Source organism: Taudactylus pleione, unplaced genomic scaffold (assembly GCF_031769625.1).
Source record: "Taudactylus pleione unplaced genomic scaffold, aTauple2 ptg000217l, whole genome shotgun sequence".
Lineage (NCBI taxonomy): Eukaryota > Metazoa > Chordata > Amphibia > Anura > Myobatrachidae > Taudactylus > Taudactylus pleione.
In genome coordinates, this window is record NW_028284619.1 from 5,095,572 (window position 1) to 5,105,382 (window position 9,811).

Genomic DNA, 9,811 nt, shown 5'->3' on the forward strand with positions numbered 1-9,811 from the left:
ATGTGTTATAGATATACAGGAACTCATTGGTATTAAGGGGCTAAAACTGAATTAGGAACATTAATATGTTATAGAGAGCTGCATCTGGTAAGTGGAATAACTGCTGAAGCTCACAACCAATCAGATTATTCCTTCTATGGTACTGAACACTCTTAATATTCTCCCAGCCAATTACTGTCCAATTTTGTTCTAAAATGTCAATTGATTTTCTCCCTATAATTATCTCAGGTTACACTAGAAGCATAAATTGATCTTCGATGCTGATTATAGGACACATGTAGGCCTTACCCTGTAGGCTCTCTTCAGTTTTTAAAATAGAGTGAGAAATTTTAATTAATTTGTTTTAGACATTTACATTTGTTCATCTAACTCCAAAATGACATCCTGCTTATTTATACTCTTCCAATGTGAGGGGATATTTCCCCTATCTGTAAATCGTAAGTTATAATGTTCTTCCAATGCAGACTGGAAGTGGCAGATCACCAATTTCCAGTAAGTTAGTGAGGAGTTGTCTGGTGTAATAGACCAGTTACTGTAAGGAGGTCCAGCATCACTGTAGGTTTTGTAGGGGAAGCGCCTGTCATCACCAACTATAAAACATAGATCACTAGATACAAGAGTGGTACATATATCTGTGACAAAGTGATCTGTTTTGTGCCATTTACCACCTTTAATAGCTCGAGGACGATGGAACTTCACACTGTGTTTCCCATCATGGTCAGCAATAGTATTCGTAGAGACTGCGCCACAAAATGGACACTTTTGCCAGCACCCCGGAAACCCACTAAATAGTATTTCAAGAATCTTTTTTTTCAAATTGATCAGATCACACTTGGAAAAGTCACATTTTAGGTCTTTCACCACAATTTCCATAGCCTGTTTCATGGCCTCTTTCAGAAAATCTATATCTGTTATGTTCTGATATTTCACACTTTTGAGGTCAGCACAGGACAGATTCATCTCACTTCCCAGCTCTGAGCAGAAAGTTTCCAGCCATGAGCTGACGTCGCCATGTCTGTCTCTGACCATTACAGATGATGTACCTATAGCCTGTATTATAATGTTCCTGAAGTGATCCACATTAATGTGCAGGGTGACTGCTATCTTGGTCTTGTCATTATTATATTGGTCAATACATTCCCCAATAAAGGCTCGCACTGCTGATTTAGGATCAGTGACATAATCCATATAATCCTGGAAGTTCTCCTTCTCTGCCAGTGACTTAAGTAGACAGAAATCTAGTTTTGATCTGTTCCCATTCAGAGCAGGGTGGTTACTTTTCATGGCACCAGCTAATTGGATTGCAGACTTCTCATACACTCCTTGTTGGATGGATTCCTTTAATGTGTTACACAGAAAGTCGGCCAGTGATGTGATTTGTTTTGTTCCTTCACAAGAGATTTTAAAACTCTGCCAGAATTGTTCTCTTTTACTTTGTAGATGGACAACAGGATCATTGGCTTTTCAAAAGGCATCAGAGATCTGCTTAAATCTGCGGGCAGCCTTTTGGCACAAGAACAGAGACACATACAGTGTGTATTCTCGTTTAAATTTATGCATACAGTCCAACATACAGCTTATTTCTGTATTTAGGATGTTCAGAATTTCATAAAAGTAAATAAACTGATAATCCATTTTTTGCTGCTGCTTTTGATCAATGTATTCATTTACTCGCTTGTTTAAAGCACGGGTTACGCTTTCTATATGTTTCTTCTCTGCAAACGAAAGCTTTTCATGCCATAGAATACACTTGCATTTAGTTGAAATGTACTTAGAGAACTCCTTAACTAAGTTTGTCCACTTATAAGAATTTCTGATCGTATCAACCAGATCGGTTTCTTGCTTGAAGCTTTCTAGAAAAACATTTTCTAAATCCCTTGTGATTGCTGGTGGGTCAGGAGTATGTATTGCCGCAGTTGCTCTGCTAATGAAAGTATTCCACATTTTATTGAATTTTTCCAGCAAGTCTTCAACATTTAAGTTTTTTCCTTTCAAGACCAGGGCCATTTTTCTGCTTTCTGCAAACATTTTTTCCTCATATTTGTCTTTTATCTCATTTATTTTTCTATTGTCCTTTGATAATGTGATTAGTTCATCTGCTTTTTTACTTATCTCTGCTATAAGGTCATCTTTAATAGTAGCAATCCTGTTTTCTGTATTCACTCTCCATTGAACTAGTATCTCCCCATCTCTTTCATCATTAAAAAAGATCTTTAAATTTTCCAGGATTGTTTTGTATTTTTGTTCAAACTCTTTATTTAGAAACATTACACTCACTGATTTTATTTCATCCTTGTGAATTTGGTTATTGATTTTGGTTTGAAGTGTCAGCATGTGTTCTCTTAGTGTCGAATTTGATGACATCATTAAAACAGGTGACATCGCATTGCTCTTGCTGTGCAGCACACAAGGTCATCTCATCCAGTTTTTCCTGAAGTCGTCTTCGTCCCTCTATATTTTTCTCTTTGGCTGTGATTTCTCCAACGTTTTGATGAACAAATATACAGCTGGGTTGTAGATTGACTCTTTTCATTCTCAGAAAGGCTTGGACAGCAATCTGCAGGATGTCTTGCATTTCAGAGGGATTTTCCCCAAAATGTTGATTGCTGTAAGGTTACCCAGGCCAATTACAAATGTAGCCAATTCATTGTCATGATTAATATTATTTTCATTTAACAACTGCACAGCTTTTAACCCCTCAGTATCTATAACTAGAACATAGTCAAAGTTCATTTCAGACCTTATTTCTTCATATACCTCTATAAGCTGCATAAATGCTCCTCTAGTACATCTCCCGGCACTTACTGCAAACTGGAGCCCAAACATAGCATTTAGTAATGTGGATTTACCTGTACTTTGTATGCCCAGTACAGAGAGGACATAAAGCTTTCTATCTCCCAGTATTTTTATCAGTTCATCCAGAATAGATCGAATCCACCTCAATGGCACATGGGCAGCATCACCATCCATCAACTCAACCGGATACCCAGAGACCATGAGATTTGCCACTATTTTTGGCAAAGTGAAAAATCTTTCATCATCTTTGGGGAAGGTTTCTAGTGCTTCATAGATTTGTCCAAGTTCTCTAAGAATGTGTTCAAGCCCAAATGTTGACATATTGATCTTAATTGATACTTTTTCTAAACCTTTCTCCATTTTTTCTATAATCTGTTTATTTTTGCCACTTTGCTTTTCCTTCTTTATATTTGACCACACCTTGTGGTACTCCTGGTATAGCACTGACAGAGTTTTTGAAGATAAGTCATCCAAATAAATTTTGAGCCACTGGAGAAAATAAATTTTTGAGCATTGAACATTTGAGTGTAGAATCTGTAGAAAAGATTTCATGAAGTCATTGAGTGGAAAAGCTCTTTCTAGTTGTTGGTTTCTAATTATATGTTTTTGAGACTCGATGTCACTTCTTTGTTGTTCAATACTCTGATTGTTTTTTCTTTTAAGTCGAGTCATTTCTTTGTCTTTCATGCACCACTCGTGCCAGAGATCACCCTGTAAAGAAAGAAATTAATTCTTCCTGTCTGAAAATTTGTTTACTTTTAATATGGAGAAAACAGCCTCGGCTTGTTCCCTGCCTTGATTGCATTGCTCTTTGTCTTCGTCAACCATAAATCCAAGAGATCTGGCAATACTTCCACATTTGATAATGGAATACCCTTGCTGTAAACTAGGTAATAATGATTGTATCGCTGTTGTTACTTCTTGTAAAAATCCTGCTTCATTTCTATTTTTTATACCTATTTTTCTCCTCAAACCAGTTTTTGTTTGACAATGTTCTTTGTCTGCAAGCAAACAGATTAATGGTATAGAAGATTTCCATAGTGTTTGTAGCACTTCTTTCCCCTTTGAATCCTTTGCATCTGGATCAGTGAACATTACTACAAGGACAGATGAAATTTGTTGCAAGAATTTTACCTGTTGATCATGGTCTCTGGCATCACCATGGAGATTAGTAAATGTGATGCAGTCATCAAATGCATCATCCTCCTTCCCACCTGGACAATACCAGGCAATCTCTGTAACGCCATCCAAGTGGTACAGCAAACTGACAGAGTGATAGTTTTGTGCAAATATATTGTCTCATAAAATCATTAGCACAATGAAAAATGGCCATCTGCACATCCATAGGGTGGATGGTTTGTTTACTATTTGTCCTGTGATGCTCAAAATCTTCATTAATGTCATCAAGGAAACCATCAAAGATACCCTCAGATGTGTCCATGTTATTATCTTCATCGCGTGTGTTATCCTGAATGGGATCACCATTGAATTCACACTGTACATATCGTGCACGATAATCCAACATGAGCAATCTTTGCAAGAAATGGAAAGGAAGTTGTTTTTCTTCTGTAATCTGTGTTTCATAGAGGGAAGATCTACAGATCTTATGGAAATCAGTGGTCTTAATTTTTTGTGGATAATACTTGTCAAGTTCCATTCTCTTCAATAATTGCAAAAAGTCTGTATTAATGTTGTTACAGTCCATTTCTTCATCATTAGTCATATCTTTTGCTCCTTCCTGGCATGATTATTAAATTCATTAGCAATTTCATCTGTTTTAAATTCTTTTTTTATGTGTCCGTAGCTAAACGCTTTTAGGTCATCTTCCATGTTACTCCAATTACAGTACTCTGACTGTTGTTCAATTATATTATTGACATTGGATGAAAGACAGTCTGCCAGATGTTTCTTCATAAAATGTAAACGTTCTCCTTTTTGTTCCAGAGAGATTTCTTTATATTGACCTACAAATGTTAAACCTGTGTACAGGACGAATGCTTGAGCCCGCTGATCACATTGACTTCTGAGGTTTGTGTACTCCTGATAGGCTTCTTGTATCTGATTTCTCATAAACTCAATATCTTTATATCCTAAAACGTCCCGGAAGTTGTGATTTTCCATACAATACCCAGAGTTATTTGCAATGCAGAGAACCAATAATTCTATGTCAGTTTGTTTTATCTTCCTCATAGTTCTCAGGAAGGAATACAATGAGAGACCAATTTGTGTTGTAGCTTTAACCTTTGCTTGTTGGTGATCTTCTGTGGATGACTGCATAACAACACTAGCATTTAGAACCTCTTCCATTGAGTTCTTTAAAACATCAATGAGCTCCTCATAATTAGACACAGAAATGTGATCAAGTTCATCCTTCTCAGAATCATAAATCCATCTCATAAATGAGGCATTAGGGAAGTTCTCAACAGAATAAATATGAGGTTCGATTAGATGTTGCAATGAAACTTTTATGATATATGTGTCTTGTTCAGAACTGTCTTTGTATTTCTTAACAATACTCACTAAACATTCTTGTAGACTGTTATCTGACAGACATAAAGTCACCATAATTTCTTGTGGTTTCATTGAGTGTCTGCTTAAAGTCAGTCAGATCCTTTAAATGTTCTTTGGAATTAACAACATTCCAGGATTTCACACTTTGTAAGAACAGTTTTGTTTTATCCAAATCGTTTACTAGATGTTTTCCCACCATCATTTCAGGGGTGAGGTCAGTCACTGATGTGTAATGATTAATTAGGCAAGAAGTAAGTTTCAAATTATCTTTGAACTCCTCCTTGTGATTGTTTGTGATGATCTTCCATATAGGTATCAGCTGAAATCCTCGATCTATGACACTCCAGGTTCTGTTACTGGTTACAAGTCCCAATTTCCAATGGTAGAGAGAATCAGCTTCTGGTGGACCCCCTGTTTTGGTTACAGAAAACTGAATATTTTTCTGAAATGTTGATACTTTAGACCTCTCCACAGAACCCTGTGTGTTTGCTGTTGACAGATCAATGTCTCCTCTTCTTCCAGCATAACTAACACGCATGTACATGTTTAGTGCTTCAGATGTCATTTCTTTTGCTTCTTGCAACTGACTGGTAGAAACTCCTTGCATGGAAGCTTTCCACCAGTATATTCCCCCAAAGTGTAGGGGACCGAGGTTGGCATGTGAGCCAAATCTCTGGAAAAATTCAGCACATCTTGCTGTTAAATATGTTCCTTTGAATTTATGCCAATTAACTTTTCAATGTCTTTTACTGTCTTTACTGCAGCCTGGGAAAGTCTGAGCTGGTCCATTGTAAAGCAACAAGAAGCTAGAGGGATGTAGTTATATCTGTTTGTACACACATAAGTCTGCTCTTTGGATTTTTTTTTAACTTTGTCAGATTGTGAAGATTTTCTGGAACCGATACTGCTGTTTAGGTTGAACCCCATAAAGCCAACACTAATTGAACTATTTAAACTGAACCCAATCTTTTCAACAAGTCTTTGAATTTGTGATTCTTCTTCATGAGATGTAAATTCCTTTTGCTGCAAAACTGGTTTTTGCTCTGGTCCAACAAGTTTGACACCTTCTGGAATGCAGAGAAGTGGTTCATGTTTCTTAAATACATCTTCAATGTTTTTTGTTTGCAAGATCCCCTCAAGTGCCAGCCCCCCAGAAGCACATTTAATGATGTCTTCATCACATAAGTTCTCTTTCTTTAGATATGATTCCTCTCTGAGCTTAGTTTGGTTTTCAAAGTAATCTATCAGATCCACTAATGGTTTTTCAGGAGGTGCTGAGCATTCAGTAGGTATCTCCAGGGCTTTCCACATTTCTTCTTCCCTTTGCTTGACAATCTCATCTTGTCGACATTTCCCTTCAGATCTCAACTCTTTTAATTTTGTTAGTATCTTAGAAGCTTGTTCATTTTTATTTTTCAGTGACTGACAACGCTTCTCTTGTGCTTCCGCAATCTGTACACTGCTGTCTGGTATATTACATAGTTTATGCAATGCTCTTCTTTCCCAGGTATATATGATGTTCTCCTCTAGTAGTGAGCAGTCTTCCGGCTGTATATACCGTAATGACTGAATATTTCTAATGCCCAGTTGTTCTTCTAGCACACAGCACCAATGTTCAGAATCCAAGCCCGTCTCTTTCAGTTTGATGACCAGCTCTTCAGCAGCAGACCTGTCATCTGGTTCTTGAGGTTCTCCTGACATTTCTGTTGAAGAAAACAACTTGTTAGTAAGCTGAATTGAACCTCCTAAATAAGTGAACTTTACCTGTGAATTAGAATGGAGAGACATTTGCTCTCTCTCTCTTCTTTTGTTGTGAATAAAGGATTTTGCAACTTGTTTTTATTTATCTTTTAGTATGTTATTTGTCTTATGGTATGTTATTTGTTAAGTTATTTAAATATCAACAGAGCAGGGAAATTAATTTTATTACTGAAGCAGAATTGAATGCAAGTTGGTTTTGCGGAAGGATCTTACATGTTGAGCATTGTGCATACACATCTACAGATGCAGACACACATGCAGAATGCAACACATTCACATTTCCACTTACAGCTAAAGTAGTGTAACTGGATGATAATGGGGGCGCTTGTATGTACACATAGCTTAGAAGGGGCATGTAGATGGAATTATGGGCTATGCAGAGTTGTGCAGCTGTTTTCTGCTATATCTTTTGTGCCGGCGTAAGTGCACTGGCCATGGTGAAAGCTATGAAGCCAAGTCTACCGATCAGGCAGTCTGATAGATGAGATGTAAGCAAATAAGTATAAAGGCGACAATACACATTTCCATGCAGACAATGCAGCAGTAATTACAACTGAAGGGGTCTTCAGCTCTGTATCAGCCCCATTATGTGCAAATAATGGCTATTCTGACAATATGTAGAAATGAACATTGCAAGTTGAAAAAACCTCCTCATGAACAATAGATCAAGCTCCCATCAACAAGTACTGATTCTAATAATAATAACAACTAATAAATAATATTAATGCACATAACGAACTATAAATCCAGTTAACCTCATAAACATTGCATGCCTCCCTTCACCCTCCAAATCACTAAAATGTGCCTTATGGAATGAACGCTCTGTCTGCAATAAGCTAACATCCATCCATGACCTCTTTATTTCAACTAACCTCAACCTACTGGCAATAACAGAAACATGGCTTACACAATCAGACACTGTCTCCCCTGCTGCACTTTCACGTGGTGACCTACAGTTCTCACACACCTCTAGGCCTGGTAATTGTAAAGGAGGTGGAGTAGGAATATTACTCTTCCAATCTTTCACATACACAGTTCTCCCACAGGTACCTTCACTCACATTTACATCATTTGAAGTACATTCTATCAGCACTTTCACCCCTTTCTCTCTGCGACTTGCTGCTATCTATCGCCCGCCTGGGCCACCTCAACAATTTCTGGAACATTTTTCTGCCTGGCTCCCTCACTTCCTTTCCTCGGACATCTCCACCATCATTATGGGTGATTTCAATATCCCCATTGACAGTCCACAATCTCCTTATGCCTCCAAACTACTCTATTTAACCTCCTCTCTTGGCCTCTCCCAATGGACTGACTCCTCTACTCATCAGGAGGGCCACTGTCTTGATCTTGTATTCACCAGACTATGCTCAGTTTCTGATTTCACTAATGCTCCTTTCCCTCTCTCATTTCACAACCTTATCACCTGCACACTCTCCTCCATTACATCAACCTCAATTTCACTGAAATCAACCAAATCTCCTAAAACCCGCAGAATTATTAATGCTATTAACTTTCAACAACTATCTACCTCTCTACAACAATGACTCTCACCAATTTCTACATTCACTTCTCCTGAGACTGCTGCATCACACCTAAACCAGATTCCAGATAAAGCCCTTGATGAAGTAGCTCCAGCTATCCATCACACACCACGTAGACTTAGACGTCAACCGTGGCATTCTAATTTAACAAGGCATCCACAAAAATTGTCACTTAAACTAGAACGTCAGTGGCGAAAGTCTCGTACTCCAAGTGACTTCCTCACATATAAGACTATCTACAACTCTTATCGTACCTGCTCTGGATGCTGCCAAACAAACATATTTCCAATCTCTAATCTCTGCTCAAGCCTCTAACCCCAAGCGACTTTTTAATACATTTAAACTGCTTCTTACCCCTCCCTTACCCAAGCCACCTGCTACTATCTGTGCACAAGATCTTGCTTCCTATACCAAGAACAAGATTGATAAAATCTGAAATGAAATGGTATGCTCTTCCTCAGCTAATGACCTTCCCTACCTGAACCGTCTGGCACATTCTCTTCATTTGACCCCACTAATGAAGATGAAGTATCTACACTATTCTCATCCTCCTCCTCTATTACCTCTCCTCTAGATCCTATACCTTCACAAATCAGTAAAGCTCTGTCTCCAGTGCTCATCCCAACCCTAACTAAAATCTGTAATCTCTCTTTCTCTACTGGCATCTTTCCATCACTGTTCAAGCATGCAGTGATTACTCCCATTCTGAAAAACAAAACTCTGAGCCTAGCACTCTCTCAAATTACCGTCCTATCTCCCAGCTCCCATGCCTCTCCAAGCTACTTGAGAGACTTGTCTACACCCGCCTCATACACTTTCTTAACTCACACAACTTATTGGACCCACTTTAGTCTGGCTTTCGTTACCAACACTCCATGGAGATAGCACTGACTAAGGTAGAAAATGATCTGGTCACTGCCAAGGCTAAAGGTCATTACTCACTACTAATTCTTCTAGATCTCTGTGCTGCTTTTGACACTGTTGACCACTCTCTTCTCATACAAAGACAAAGCTTTTCTTGGTTCTCTTCCTACCTATCTGATCGCTCTTTTACTGTTCGTTTTTCTGATTCTGCCTCCTCTTCGCTACCTCTATCAGTTGGAGTACCGTAAGACTCTGTGTTAGGTCCTCTGCTATTCTCAATCTATAACACCTCTCTTGGCAAACTAATCCACTCTTTTGGATTTCAGTACCATCTG

General features: G+C 38.2%; 1 pseudogene; it reads right to left on the reverse strand.

The window, feature by feature from the left end:
* Positions 1-351: 351 nt before the first annotated feature.
* LOC148517428 (interferon-induced very large GTPase 1-like) lies at positions 352-7,008 on the reverse strand (annotated as a pseudogene).
* Between the last annotated feature and the right edge of the window lie 2,803 nt (positions 7,009-9,811).